The sequence below is a fragment of the Lactuca sativa genome, chromosome 5 (assembly GCF_002870075.4).
Source record: "Lactuca sativa cultivar Salinas chromosome 5, Lsat_Salinas_v11, whole genome shotgun sequence".
Lineage (NCBI taxonomy): Eukaryota > Viridiplantae > Streptophyta > Magnoliopsida > Asterales > Asteraceae > Lactuca > Lactuca sativa.
The window spans coordinates 208,185,187-208,202,477 of NC_056627.2; positions in this window are offsets into that span (position 1 = coordinate 208,185,187).

Genomic DNA, 17,291 nt, shown 5'->3' on the forward strand with positions numbered 1-17,291 from the left:
TCAATAACCATCCAATCTCACTTAACCACTCAGATTGGAGTAGCCCAGTCAGAGGCCATCAAGACGGAAAACAGAGCAAGTGAAGCATTACGCGGAATGGAGAAGAATCTAGAGGTAAAAGAGGACGGAATATACTACTTCCTGAACCATATTTGGCTCCCTAAACTCAGAGGATTTAGGGAGGTAGTTATGAAGGAAGTTGTGACAACCCGACATTTTGAGACAATATAATGTAACACCAGTCAAATTTAGGCTAAAACATAACTTTCCTAAAATATTATTTGGGTTAAATAAAGTGGTAGGAATTGTATCAAGGTTTTCGTACATATAAAGAACACTAAAATCCGAGTTATAACGGAGAAGTTATGACCAATCTAAGAATTTCGGCAATGCTGATAGACGAAAAACGCAAAGTTTCGATACAATAATTTTTAGCCTTAGGTATCTAAACGAAAGTCATAGACTACATTAAACCGTGAACATAAAGAAAAAGAACGTCCAAATCTGACTTCGTATGAATAAGTTATGATTTTGCGAAGTTTCTGACCTAGCAGTAGACAGCTAAAAACTCGAAATAGAGAGGTCTTTAGCCGACACAACCTAAACGAAAGTTGGAGAGCCCGACAATAGGAGTATAACAATAAAAAGTCTGACGAAAACGGACATCGGATAAAGAAGTTATGGATTTTTAACGAAGTTATCGTGTCCCGACCCATTAATTAAAATATAATTAAAAATAAAGTCAAAATTAGCCGACGGAGTCTAAATGAAAGTTGTAGATTATTTTCTCACCTTCACGTGGATATAAAGAACGTCAAAAACGGAGCTCGTGTGTGAAAGTTATGCATTTTAGAAGTTCTTGGCACGCACTTCAAAGTCTTATCCGAAGGAGTACGCCCAGCGTACTTCAGAGTACGCCCTGCGTACGAGGATACTTGGCTCCAGATCATCCACATCGGCCACTCACGTCTTCCGAGGATGCGGTCAGCAGTGATGCAAGCGAACGCCCAGCGTACCCTCGGAGTACGCCCAGCGTACGAGGAATGCCCCGCGTACCTCCGAAGTACGCCCTGCGTATCGAGGACCTCCAGCTCCTATAAATAGATTGCGAGGATGCCGGCTGTTGATACTAAAATCCCTCATTTCTCTCATATTTTCGCCTCATTTTTCGTGCCGACAACATCCCGACTTCCCAGTTTCATATTCAAGCCCCGACGAAAGTCCGAAGCCCCGAGATTCCCGAGAATCTTGTCACTTTCCAGTCGAGGGGCCGCACGGGAAAATCTCGTTTTCTTCAAATCACGCACTTTCTTCGGTGAGTTCATACCCCTATAATCTACATTTTTAAATGTGTTATCAATGCTTTTTTTTATATACACTTTTAAGGGGGGGGGGGGGGGGGGGAATACAAGTAAACACACGATTATTATCGTGTGTAACTCAAAGTTTCACTAAATACTCATTTTTATCAAGTAAAACATATGTGATTCATAACCATTATATGGAATCCTTCGTACGGAAAACATAATACGATATCATCTTATCTGTTGAAATTAAATAGGTTGTTATACGTATACGAATCAAACAGTTTATTTATACCTTGAGTACATGTGTTCATTTATGTCACCACAAAAAGTTACACATTACATAACAAGTGAGCATCACACTAAGGTTTACTATACAAATGAAACGAACTTTTGGAAAAACTATAATAGCTTACGCCAAACATTTTTACATGTTAAAAACTCTTTATCAAACTGTCTTACATACTTTATGTTTCCTTTCAAACACCGTTAGAATCGTATTTCAAACAAAGGTCTTCTTATACTTAAAATTGTTCTTATCAAACAAACTACTTTCAAACCGTTTTATAAACTTACATCAAGTCATCACTTTTTATTAATTAAACTTCTCAAAGGTTATATAAAAGTTCTTTTATATTTTATTTGTCAAATGCACGCCTATACATGTGTGGTTATATATATATATATATATATATATATATATATATATATATATATCATGTATACAGATATAGACATAAAAGTTTTCTATTCAATTGGTTCAGTACCTTTGGGTAGCAAAGGCATATTTTGATTATACACACACATTACCAGCAACTATAATAGGTATAGTTATGATATACTATTTACCATTCCAAGTACCAGGAATCATACAAGATTCAGTCTATTCATGAGACTATACAAATACATTACATACTATGCGAAGAGATACAATTATATACAATTAAAAGGCATACAATCTTAAGACATACAATTACAAAAGCATACAACTTCAAGACATACCATTTCAAGGAATGCCATTACATGAGATAATATACTAGGTATTCATAAAATTTGATATACTACAAGTACCATCACAAGAAGGTATTTTCATGTAAAAACAAATCGACATTTTCATAAGTAAATCTGTTTTATACTAGGTTGTGAGACGCTTCACGTACTTTCGAGTATGCATTATTAAGTCCTGTATTATATACCATAATCCCTTGTAGGGGGAGCGTGATACTTGTGTATAGATCTATACGGGATTGACAATCCCGCACCTAAACTGTTAGCTACAGTTAGACCGACAGGTTCTGGGTGACAAATGTCATAACATTCCAGCGCCTGAAGAACGTTGTTACAGGCCGTCAGTGTCAATAGCATGGTTATAAAACTCACATGGAGTATAAAAACACGTTGATTTACGGAGTTATCATATACCTTAGCAATTATAACTGTACACAAATCTACTGTTTTAGACATGAAAAATATCATGGTAGTACATTTTTGGGACTTTTAAACTACCACCCACTTATAAACAAATATTGGATTTCTGAAGCAAACATTCAAAACAGTCGGGTCTTGGTAGAAGGCTACATTTTATACTAGTAGAAAATATGGGATTTTCTAGAGTTTTCAAACGTTTACAGATATTTACAAACATGTTCATTGATACAAACTTTCCTTCAAAAACATTTACAGGTCTTTCATTACAGCTTTACAAATCAAAGTCACATAAATACTTATGAATTCACCAGCATTATTGCTGATACTCGCTTTCAAAATAACTTGTATTCCCAGGATACGGATAGACAGGTACGACTACCAGGTTCTGTGAAGACGGAGCGATCAAGACTCGTCTTTTATTTTTGAATATTCATTTTGTAGAATTATACTATTAATGCAATGGATGATGTTGTTGCTTGTTTACTACTTTGCATTGTTGTGATACATTACATGATGTCCTCCGCCCCAGAACGTTTCCGCCGTTTTCGGTTTTGGGGTGTGACAGAAGCCCACAAGACGCGATACTCCATCCATCCCGGTTCGGACAAGATGTATTTAGACGTTAAACAATACTATTAGTGGCCTAACATGAAGGCAGAGATTGCCACCTATGTCGGTAAGTGTCTTACTTGTGCCAAGGTAAAGGTGGAGTACCAGAAGCCCTCGGGGTTATTACAGCAACCGGTGATCCCTGAGTGGAAATGGGAAGGGATTTCTATGGATTTTGTGACCAAGCTGCCCAGGACGCCGGATGGACTAGACACCATATGGGTAATAGTCGACCGCCTGACGAAATCCGCTCATTTCTTGCCAATAAAAGAATCTTAAAAGATAGAAAGACTGACGCGTTTATACATTCGAGAAATCGTGAGACTCCACGGAGTACCAGTGTCTATTATCTCGGATAGAGACAGTAGGTTCACTTCACGTTTTTGGCAATCACTCCAGAAAGCACTTGGAACCCATCTCGACATGAGCACCGCTTACCACCCACAAACGGACGGTCAAAGCGAACGAACCATTCAAACGCTCGAAGACATGCTTCGCGCATGTGTGATAGACTTTGGGAAGTCTTGGGATACCCACTTACCTTTATTCGAATTCTCGTATAACAACAGTTACCATTCGAGCATCAAGGTCGCTCCTTTCGAAGCACTGTATGGGCGTAAGTGTAGATCACCGTTATGTTGGGCTGAGGTGGGCGACACCCAGCTAGCAAAGGCACTCACATCGGACAAGGAACTAACGGGACTGGAGATCATTCGTGAAACCACAGAAATGATAGTTCAAATCAGAGCTTGATTACAAGCATCGCGCGACCGACAAAAGAGCTACGCCGATAAACGGCGAAAGCCCTTAGAGTTTCAGGTCGGGGATCAAGTACTGTTAAAAGTCTCACCTTGGAAGGGAGTCATTCGTTTCGGAAAACGGTGAAAACTGAACCCACGATACATTGGACCTTTCAAGATTGTCGCCCGAATAGGTCCAGTGGCGTATAAACTGTAACTACCTGCAGAGCTAAACAGTGTACACCCCGTGTTCCATGTCTGTAATCTAAAGAAGTGCCTATCGGATGAAACCCTCGTCATTCCCCTTGACGAGATTGAAATCAACGAGAATCTCCTGTTCGTTGAAGAACCGGTTGAAATCATGGACAGGGAGGTGAAGCGTACTAAGCAAAGTCGCATCCCGATCGTGAAAGTACGGTGGAACACGAAGCGTGGGCCAGAATTCACGTGGGAACGCGAAGATCAAATGAAGCAAAAGTACCCCCACCTATTCTAGCATTCTCAAATCTAGCTTTCAAACAGTTTTTCGGGACGAAATTCCCTCTAACGGGGGGATGATGTCACAACTAGAAATTTTGTGCCTTGTAACTACAACACATGTAACGACCGAAAAATACAACCAATTTTAAATTTTTCAAAAACATCTCGATTCCATAAAATCTTTAAAAAAGGTTTTCAATACATTATTAAACATAGTATTTTCCCAGGTTCATATCATAAAACACCAACGCGAGGAACAGTATGATCACGCCTTTGCCTTGCCACAGACTCCTGAGAACCTGAAATCATAAAACCACCACAGTAAGCCCGAAAGCTTAGTGAGATACCCCCAATATACCAACCACATATACGCCCTTCCAGGCCACGACCTTCCGGTCCAAAACATATCGCCTTCCGGCCCATAACGCAATGCCTTCCGGCCCATAACATATTGCCTTCCGGCCCATAACATATTGCCTTCCGGCCCATAGCATAAAAAGCATACATATCATAACAGAACATAGAACGACCCCGCATACCGGGTCACACTCCAGACCTAGCAATCATGCACATGACACATAATCATATAACGGCTCATAGGCAGCAATCGATCAACAGATCACATAACATAGCATTACCCTAACCAAGATACCAGCCTAGCCAGTCACTAGCATAACTTCACCCTACGAATCAGACAACATACTAAATGTACACATACGCCTTTCGAATCCATGACCTTCCGGTCCACATCGCAAATGCCTTCCGGCCCACAACATATAACGCCTTCCGGCCCATAACATAATAACTGACAACTATCCGGATTTCCATCCGATAAAAAGGGTTGGCCTTGGTGCCATAAACCCTATCGATATAGTGAGGATAACTCACCTCGAAACTGCCGACAGAACAGGTAACTCAAGCTGCTCCGATCACTGATACGATCTCCACCACTGGACAACCATCAATGCACTGAACTCAAAACCATAAACAATAATTACCAAAATACCCCTGGAAACCACTGGTCAACCCTTGGTCAAAGACAAGGTCAAAGTCAATCCATGGCTGACCCTACTCGCGGAGTCAACCCGATGACTCGCCGAGTTCCCATACTCAGAGCTCACTCAATCTGCGACCTAACTCGCCGAGTCACCCCGAGACTCGCCGAGTCCCACAACTTCTGAGTCCTCTCGCACACAACTCACCGAGTCATCCCTTGACTCACCAATTCTCGACTCAACCAGAGAATATCGGAACTCTTCGACAAGACTCGCCGAGTCCAAGAACAGACTCGCCGACTCTATGGCTATCTTCAACCTACTCACCGAGTTGTTCATACAACTCGCCGAGTCCAAGGCCATCTTCATCCGACTCGCCGAGTTGTTCTTCCAACTCACCGAGTCCCAGCTCATCTTCAAACAACTTGTCGAGTTCACCCATGTGACTCGCCAAGTACCACCGATCTGAATCCATACAGAAGCATTCCAGACCATGCAATTGATCCAAAACAAAGATCTAACCTCCTACAACTCATCCATCATGTAAAGTGGCAAACTTTACGTGAATCCAAAGAGATCTAGGCCTTTTGCACATTGGTTTAGGGTTTGGGACATGTAAGCTTCACTAAACACTCCAACACAGGGACTTTCATGCTCTCTGATTCTTCTCCATTCCAGATCTGAGGTAGCAACCTCAGATCTAACCTCTAGACTTCCAATTACATCCATAGACAAGTTCCCACAACCCCAAAATGAAGAAACAACATATCAACAGACCAAGAAAGAGATAATACCTCCAATGGACGCCCCAACTGCAATGAAATTCGAATCCAAGCAAAGCCCCTTGCTCCAAGCCTTCAATCTCCCAAAATTCCTTCAATAATCATCTCCTTCAAGCTCCCAATTGAGATAGAATCACTCACACATGAAGGCTAAGGGTTTCTGGACTTGGGGATGAATAAAGAGGCTGAGAGTGGGCTGTTATGTTCTTTATATAGGGCTCAACCCCGAGAATTAGGGTTTTCTCCACTCAGCGCCTACTCGCCGAGTGCTCCTTACTGACTCGCCGAGTCGGCTACTTAACACGCGACCCAGTCGCGACTCTACTCGCCGAGTCCATCCATGGACTCGCCGAGCCACTCTTCCACAACTTACTCTTTTAGCCCTTCAACTCTACTCTTGATATTTCGGGATGTTACAATTCTCCCCCACTTAAATTAGGCTTCGCCCTCGAAGCCTACAGCAACTCAACTCCAAGGATACACCCACAACGCTCCACCTGGCATTAACCGGACCAGGTCCCTCAAGGCATACTTATCGAAATTCGAACACACTTTCCCTTCCTTCACGGTGTTCTAACCACCGTCTCGAACCAGGCACCGACTGTACCCCCTGATCATCACTCTCAACACCCGAGAATTACCCAAGATGCATCACTGCCCCAAATCTCAATAATCACTCGACCCATAAGGGTTAGAAAACCATGAAACATCGGATCCCCGATCCGAATCCCACTCTATCCATTCCGGGACGACTGAGAGACCCATTCTCAATCTCAGAGCAACTCTCACGAGTCCTCCCCTTGCAACCGCACACACAAGTTGAACCAGCTCTAACACCCTCAGGTTGGGAAAACCTGATACACTGATAATATCCTCAAACATCCCCCAGGATGAACCACTAATATACACCCCATACCCTGATCATAATCACACTGAGAGTCCAAGACTCTCTCTCTCTGCATCCCTTTCGATCCTCTTGGCTCTACACTTGCGGATTTCCCTCCGCGACCTCAGCAGACATTCCAAACCGGATGAGCTTCTACTCCACTGCCGCAAACACGTTGCTCAGTAACCAAACTCGAATTACTCTAATCATAACTTTGCTCTGCCGCTTTCACTTCCGTGAACTTGCACTCCCTCTCGGAGTTACACACCTCTTACCTCTCTCTCTTCCTTTACCAAGGAATCCACTCGGCCACAATGTCACTCCGACAAATGCCACGGTGCACGTCTAACGCTACACCACCCATTAGCGTGTCCGCTATCCATCCCACACACTTACTCTGACTCTCCTCATAGGGACTCTCAAGCCTATGCACTACCTCAACTAAACAAGATCACTACCCGGGGCCAGACCTTCCAATGCAATCACACTGCAACAAGCACAATCTGCAATCTCAAACTGATCCAACAATACCAACAGAGTCTCCAGCATGACTGTACCGACTCACATAACACATATTAGCCACTCGAGGCTATAACTCTGTGGGTCCGTACACCCAAACTCTGTGAACCCTCAGGTTCTAACTCTGTGAACCTTCCGGTTCTAACTCTGTGAATCTTCCGGTTCTAACTCTGTGAACCTTCCGGTTCCAACTCTGTAAACATGCACAACATAAATCACATAGAAATAATGCAGTACAACACATAACATACATAAAGCACACAAATACTCTGATCACATAACCCCGGTTACCTACTCAAACTTGATCCCGACCTGCTCCCAGGCCTCCACAATCAAATGCCCTAGGTCTGTATCCCGCCCCGCATGCCCGACACTCGCTCCTATCAGCCTATACTCTGGGCTGACAGAACACTGTTGAATCCCAACAGCCAAGCACCCTCAAATACTCATCGATCTCCCGGAGAATTCTCCAATTCTCCCCCACTTAAAGCACTGACTAACAACCACCGGTCGCCATTAACGACCTTCCAGAACAACCCCGCACAAAGAGAACACTTACACACTGACTGCTTCCCACAAGCATAAGCAACCCTCAGCAAAACACATCTCCTCACTGATCAATCCGCTCAAAAGAATCCGATCCCCAATTATCCCTTCCACGAATGTGGATGCTTCCTGACATTCAACCCAATGCCGCATCTCCACTAATAACCCTCACGAACGATAACCAACGATAGCACAAAACACCAAACTATAATCATACCAAACCCTCAGGGAACAACGGGTACCAACCCGAAACATAAATCCATAACCATGCCAAACCACAACCCGCAAAACGACGAATACCGCATCGAAATCCACACAAAGATACCAGCACAAACAATACACCACCATAATCGCAAGATAACAAACATCAAGAAAGAAACATACCCGTAGCTGCCTCCGACACTGCTCTGACCTCCTCTACCGCAATCTGATAAGCACGACCCTGAGCCCTTGGGGGCTCCTCTCCATCCTGACCTCCTCCTGGAATCCTCAAAGTGGCCGGTGCTAGAGCCTGCACCGGTCTTGCAGAAAGCTGTGGACAGTTGACCCTCAAATGTCCAGCCTGCCAACAATGATAACAAAACCTCAAATCCTGAACCGGCACTGACTGCCGACAATCCTGCGCATAGTGCTCCTCCTTTCCGCACTTGCGACATGCACCACCGGACCAACAAACTCCGGTATGACCCCTCCCACACTTCCCACAAGTGTGGCCGCTCATATTCCCCACTCTAACATCAACGGTCCTGGACCGTTTCGGCGCCGGCTGCGACTGCATCGGAGCCTGCCTCAGCTCACACATCTGCAACTCAACCTCTAACTCACGCTGCCTGGCGGCCTCCTGCAACTCCAACAATGTCTCACACCTCTGCGCAGACATGAACTGTCTGATATCCCCCTTGAGCATACTCAGATATCTGGACATCTGAGCCTGCTCCGAAGTGAACTCAGGGCAAAACATCACCCTCACAAGGAACATCCTGGCGATCTCAGTCACCGACTCCGAATCCTGCTTCAGCTCAAGGAACTCCTGAGCCAATCTCTCCCTCTCAACCTGCGGAGCATAGCGAGTGCTGAACATCTCTCTGAACTGATCCCATGAAACCGCAGCCCTCTACGCATCCGAGTATGACCCCGTGGTCAACCTCCACCAATCCTTCGCCCCGAGTCTCAACAGGCTCAGAGCATACCTCACCCTCAGATCAGCAGGGCATGAACACGTGAAGAAACACCCCTCCACGTCCGATAACCATCTCATAGCAACAATCGGGTCCTGAACTCCATCGAAGGTGGGAGGCTCCGTATTATCGAAGTCCCGATACTGAAAATCTCTATCAGCTCCTCCCCTTGCCGTTGCTACCGCCACTGTAGCCGCCGCGGCAGCCGCCTCTGCGAGAGCCGCATAGCGCTCATCAAAACACTCAACCATGGCGGTCTTGATTGACCCAAACAGTTCCGGCAACTCAGCCCGGAACAGTGCAACAACCTCATCATGCAGGATCTCGCGAATCCTCGCATCCAACTCACACGAGCTCATTTGACCAATAACCTCAGACGGCACCGATCCACCCGGAACTCTCTCTCCAGCTCCCGATCCTGACCCGGATCCACTCTCATCATGCCTCGGAATCTACATACTGAAAAACACCATACCAAATCTCGGACACTTCCCACAATCTTGGGATCCAACTCTCGCAACCCAACCCTCGAGATCATGGTTTCCCTGATACGCGTATGGGTCCTGTGCTTTCAGTAGTACGGGCCCATACTACCTTCCACACCTACCCATATTTGTATGAAGTACTACCACAATACCCTAGAGAACATGCATAACAACGATCAACCCTCACCCCTAGAGGAACACTGAGAATCTCCCATAAGGGACCCTAGGCTACAGGCATCACAAATCAGGCAACATTATCATGAATTCCTGAAGATCCCTAGCCTATCACTAGCATGCTGCTCTATCAAAGCTCAAAACAAATAACATGCATGGTATTTTGGGGGGTTACTTACTGGCTCCTGCTGATCGTACCTCCGCGTCCTCCCTTACTCATTTTTTGAAAACCATTTTTAATTACTCTTTTGAAAACTCTCCTCGATTTGAGACTGGAGTCACACGAATGTTCCTCCAATTCACTCAAACCAAGGCTCTGATACCAACTTGTAACGACCGAAAAATACAACCAATTTTAAATTTTTCAAAAACATCTCGATTCCATAAAATCTTTAAAAAAGGTTTTCAATACATTATTTAACAGAGTATTTTCCCAGGTTCATATCATAAAACACCAACACGAGGAACGGTACGATCACGCCTTTGCCTTACCACAGACTCCTGAGAACCTGAAATCATAAAACCACCACTGTAAGCCCGAAAGCTTAGTGAGATACCCCAATATACCAACCACATATACGCCCTTCCAGGCCACGACCTTCCGGTCCAAAACATATCGCCTTCCGGCCCATAACGCAATGCCTTCCGGCCCATAACATATTGCCTTCCGGCCCATAACATATTGCCTTCCGGCCCACAACATAAAAAGCATACATATCATAACAGAACATAGAACGACCCCGCATACCGGGTCATACTCCAGACCTAGCAATCATGCACATGACACATAATCATATAACGACTAATAGGCAGCAATCGATCAACAGATCACATAACATAGCATTACCCTAACCAAGATACCAGCCTAGCCGGTCACTAGCATAACTTCACCCTACGAATCAGACAACATACTAAATGTACACATACGCCTTTCCAGGTCATGACCTTCCGGTCCACATCGCAAATGCCTTCCGGCCCACAACATATAACGCCTTCCGGCCCATAACATAATAACTGACAACTATCTGGATTGCCATCCGATAAAAATGGTTGGCCTTGGTGCCACAAACCCTATCGATATAGTGAGGATAACTCACCTCGAAACTGCCGACAGAACAGGTAAATCAAGCTGGTCCGATCACTGATACGATCTCCACCACTGGACAGCCACCAATGCACTAAACTCAAAACCATAAACAACAATTACCAAAATACCCCTGGAAACCACTGGTCAACCCTTGGTCAAAGACAAGGTCAAAGTCAACCCCTGGCTGACCCTACTCGCCGAGTCAACCCGATGACTCGTCGAGTTCCCATACTCAGAGCTCACTCAATCCGCGACCTAACTCGCCGAGTCACCCCGAGACTCGCCGAGTCTCACAACTTCTGAGTCCTCTCGCACACAACTCACCGAGTCATCCCTTGACTCACCGATTCTCGACTCAACCAGAGAATATCGGAACTCTTCGACAAGACTCGCCGAGTCCAAGAACAGACTCGCCGAGTCTATGGCTATCTTCAACCTACTCGCCGAGTTGTTCATACAACTCGCCGAGTCCAAGGCCATCTTCATCCGACTCGCCGAGTTGTTCTTCCAACTCACCGAGTCCCAGCTCATCTTCAAACAACTCGTCGAGTTCACCCATGTGACTCGCCGAGTACCACCGATCTGAATCCATACAGAAGCATTCCAGACCATGCAATTGATCCAAAACATAGATCTAACCTCCTACAACTCATCGGGTTTGGGGTTTGGGACATGTAAGCTTCACTAAACACTCCAACACAGGGACTTTCATGCTCTCTGATTCTTCTCCATTCCAGATCTGAGGTAGCAACCTCAGATCTAACCTCTAGACTTCCAATTACATCCATAGACAAGTTCCCACAACCCCAAAATGAAGAAACAACATATCAACAGACCAAGAAGGAGATAATACCTCTAATGGACGCCCCAACTGCAATGAAATTCGATTCCAAGCAAAGCCCCTTGCTCCAAGCCTTCAATCTCCCAAAATTCCTTCAATAATCATCTCCTTCAAGCTCCCAATTGAGATAGAATCACTCACACACGAAGCCTAAGGGTTTCTGGACTTAGGGATGAATAAAGAGGCTGAGAGTGGGCTGTTATGTTCTTTATATAGGGCTCAACCCCGGGAATTAGGATTTTCTGCACTCAGCGCCTACTCGCCGAGTCCTCCTTACTGACTCGCCGAGTCGGCTACTTAACACGCGACCTAGTCGCGACTCTACTCGCCGAGTCCATCCATGGACTCGCCGAGCCACTCTTCCACAACTTACTCTTTTAGCCCTTCAACTCTACTCTTGATATTTCGTGATGTTACAACACATAAGTAAAATTTTGAATCAAAAACTTAAGAGCATGTATGATGCTTACTTTATGACATCAAAATTTGCATTCAAATACACCATACAAGCAGTACAAATAGTCAACAAGCAATTGGAAACCCTAGAAGTTCTTGTTTAGGTCTATTTTGGTCTAGGACTTCCTTATTGTGCCCAATGGGCCAATAAGCTTCCAATTTGACCATCTTGGGCTTAGAACTCTTAAACGGGCTCTAATTGCACCCACTTCCATTTATTTCAACATTTTGGGCCATATTGGGCCTAGAATGAAATAAATCAATTATATGAACCATTTTGGGCCATATTTAACCTAATGTAGCCCTAATAGGTCATAAGAATCATATTTATGGTTATTTGGACCAAACACCACTTAACATAAACACGAAAAAGGCTTAAGCATGCAACGCCCAAATTCTTTTTTCTCCCTCTCCAATTCTCGGCCCAAGCCCATGTAAAAAGGGAGAGTTGACTTTCATAGCCACCTCATTTTTACATGTTGGTTTTCCATGCATCTTATCTCATATCTCCATGCACATATCACTTCAAGATCTATTTTTTTCTCTCTCTCTTGCTCTCGGCCGAACACAACACACACACACTCACAAAAATTCACTCCATTCTCTCTAAGTCTTGAAGAACAATCCCCTCACTTCTTCTTCAAAAATTTCGAGATTCAAGGGCTTTGCAAGGAGGATTCTTCACAAAAATCATCATCTAGGTAAGTTGATGCTTGGATCCACACTTTAGACTCCTTGTTCTATCCAAAAATCTCTTCTTAACTCATATGAAATCATGATATTGTATCTTAGAACCCCCCTAAAATTCGAGATCTTCCAAGGAAAGGTTGCTAGGGTCGAAATAGCAACAAACTCTTCTCTTTTCTTCTTCAAATCGAAACCACAACTCAAGGTGAGCTTCATACCCCCTATTTTTCGGTTTTTATAAGTTTTGTGGGGGGGGGGGGGGAAATACAAGCAAATGTGTAGATCTATGAGTATATGTATGCTTTGTGTGATTTCTATGTTTATACATATGTTCTTATGTGTTTGTGGTGTTGGATCTAGTCAAAAAGACCTTAAAAACCGAGATTTACATTAGGTTGTATGAAACAAGTATAAATTATATTATTACACACAAATCATTTCTAGAAAAATAACCAAGTTGGTTAATATGAACACCTTTGGGCTAAAAACCCATTTTTGGGCTCAAAATGTTAAAAATATAAAATTAAAGGGCCCAAAATGACAAAATACAAATTCTGATGGTTGAGATGATTCAAAACAGTTTCCAAAATGTATTAATTGGAAATTTACTCTTTTGAAGGATTAAAATGTGAATTTTTAAGCATAATGGGCTAAAAATGAACTTTTCGGCCCAATAAAGCCCAAATTGCGAGATTTTCAAATTAGAGAGGCTGAAACTGTACTTTTCTGTAAAACAGGGGACTACTAGTGCTTCAATTCCATTTCAAGGGTTAAAAATACTTTTCATATTTAAAAGGGACCAAAGATGCAAAAATTTTCCATTTTGGGCCAAAAGTGTAAAAGTTGCGAAAATAGAGGTTTCAGCCGAGAAAACTTCATTTTGAGGGACTAAAACTGTTTTTCAAATAAATTTGAGCTGAAAAATACCTTTCCAACAAGTTTGATACTAAAGTGTCAAGAAAAATGGTTTAAGGACTAAAATGGAAATTCTTTTATACAAAGGGTCAAAAGTGTAAATTTATCCAAAATAAAGGGGCTGCAAAAAGAAAAATTCTAATGTTTTAAACAATAAATCTGTTATGATGAAATACTAGTACCACGACTACCGACGAAATATAATACACCTTCAACACCAAACATCGTTACCAAACGAATTGATTCGGTCTCGAATCAATAACGAATCAAAAATCTATACACGGCGATATTACAATAGACACGCTGAAATTACGGGAAGTCAATACATACGTGGGAATACACCAGACATCGATACACCATATTTGGGCCCGAAAGTTTCAAATCGTGCTTGTTGGGCCTAGCTAGCCCAATGACATGATCTTTAGGCCCGAAGGAAACTCGCTTACATGTCGTTGGGTCTTATATGACCTAATTCGTGTAAAAGGACTTTCAATGGCTTTTGTGCTGTTGGGCCCCAAGGGTCCTTCGGTACTGCTAGTAAAGTCGACAATTCACAAATACGAGTCGGGCCAAGGGCCGTTCGCATTCACGATAACCTTGAACGACTTATGGAAATACCGGGGGCTTCGCACCCTCTTTTCTCCTCGGTTGTGGGGCTATGAGAAGTCAGGGTGGTTGGATTAAGTGAATAGTATGGACGACGCCTAAGGGATCGTTTGTATAGTTATAAACTAGTCGTTTTCATTAGTGCGTGTTTATAACAATTCACAACCCATAATTAATCCGATGTCACCTGGAATTATCGAATACACACGTCGCAACGGTATAACAACCATATAAAATGCGTAATTCAAAGTATTAGGAAAACATCGGGTTTTTGTAGGGTTTTCAAATCATACACCTACAAGATGCATACCAAGTCTAACAATTTCTTTTACATTTATAGAAACAAACAAGCATACTTACGGATCTTCACACTTTTTATACGATACTCTTTTCAGAAAATGTCGGTTTTGTGGTGGTTTTCAAAACAATACAAAACATTATATTTCAAACATTACTTATGAACTCACCAACATTTCATATGTTGACGTTTTCAAAATACTTGTATTCTCAGGTAACAAGTAAATCGAAGGGAAAAATGTACTCAGTGATGTCTTGTTGTTTGTTTAACTAGTATCGAACAATCTACTTTTTGGGAATGTAATGTTTTGAAACAATATACTAAATGTAAACACTACCAGTTGTACTATTTCAATGCATGGTGATGAATGATGTTATGTTTCATGTATATTCACTGTGATGGTATTCAATTGAGTCACAACAGCCCTTGGACGTTTCCGCCGTCTGGTTCGGGGGTGTGACAGGGTTGTCGTGGGGATGGAGTCTAGCCATGTTATCTACGCGAGAATTGGGGTAAGAAAATAATTATTAGATGAATTTTATAGATAATTATTTTAGAAAATCTTCATTAGTTACATCACTATTTGCGAAGTGCATACCAGTTATATGTAATCACAACAGGATAGGCCTTCGAATAAGTGACCTTAACTCCAAATTCACAAAGAATAAGGGTAACGAAAAATTTTCACAGATTCTAAGTCTATAACATCCTAGTTACATATAGCCTTAGTGTATCCACTTTGCAATTATCAACTTAGTAATGAAGATCCTTTTTAGTTCTCACGTATAAAGTACTTATAGTAACACCAAATACCCCTATAGTATTTTAGTTTTATGTTCTATTGTTCTCATTGTGGTATTGTTGGTAAGATTTTAGACTTGTTGCAACCACACAACTACACTTAGGCACATGCTAGTCAAGCCTCAGATAATATAGTTGATCAGGCTATATCTTCCCAGTTTTGACTATATGTCTCTAAGTCCACTTGTGTTGCCCAACAATCGTAATTCTTTTGTGCTGTCCTAGAGACACTGATTTTAGTATGAATGCAGGCACGTATACTTAATTAAATATTTGATTATTTAAAGTATAAATTCTTGGTCAGAGTATTTTTAATCCCAATGTATTTATAGTATGTATATCTTTTATGGGTTGATATACTTAATTCACTATAAACAATGCTCTGATACCAATCTGTCACACCCCAAAACCGAGAACGGCGGAAACGTTCTGGGGCGGAGGACGTCATGTAATGTATCACAACAATGTAAAGTAGTAAACAAGCAACAACATTATCCATTGCATTAATAGTATAATTTTAATTACAAGTGTGTTCTTTCATAATATACAACAATAAAATGAAAACTCAGAATAAGACGAGTCTGGACTGCTCCGTCTTCACAAACCTGGTCGTCATACCTGTTTATTTGTGACCTGAGAATACAAGTTATTTTGAAAGCGAGTATCAGCCAAAAATTTGGTGAATTCATAAGTATTAATGTGTCTTTGATTTGTAAAACTGTAAAGTAATGACTTGTAAACCATTGGAAAAAGATTGTATAAGTATGAACTACTTGAAAGCAGTTGAAAGCGTTTGAATACCCTAGCAAATCCCTATGATTTCTATTAGTATAAAGAGTAGCCTTCTACCAAGACCAGAATGTTTTGAAAGTAGTCTTCTACCAAGACTTGTATGTTTTGAAAGTACTCTTCTACCAAGACTTGTATGTTTTGAAAGTAGTATTCTACCAAGTCTTGTATGTTTTGAAAGTAGTCTTCTATCAAGACTCAAATGTTTTGCTATAACAAAGATGGTTTTCCCTTCTATGACTGCTATTAACAATATAAAATCTACCTTGTCGTTTATGTGAATGTATCACAAAATAAAAGTAATAGGAAAAATATAACCATGTAAGTGTTATCCTTTTTGTATTACGATCAACTCGACATCGCGACTGCCGAAGAGGTATTAACCTTGAACATCCGTTGATTGTTCATTTTCCTCTGTAGCTGGTAGCATGTTTAAGGAATGATTAGTCCTGTAAAGGTACTCCTAATATAAGTATTAACCGTAGGCATCTGTAGATGTTCATTTCCCTCTGTAGCTAACAGTAGGTTAAATGAATGGTTAGTCTCGTAAAGGTACCCCTAATATAAGTATTAATCGTAGGCATCCGTAGATGTTCATTACCTCTGTTGCTAACTGGTGGGTTCTGGAATGATTATTCCAGTCTAGTTATCCTATTGAACTAGGATAGGCAGAACAAATTTACAC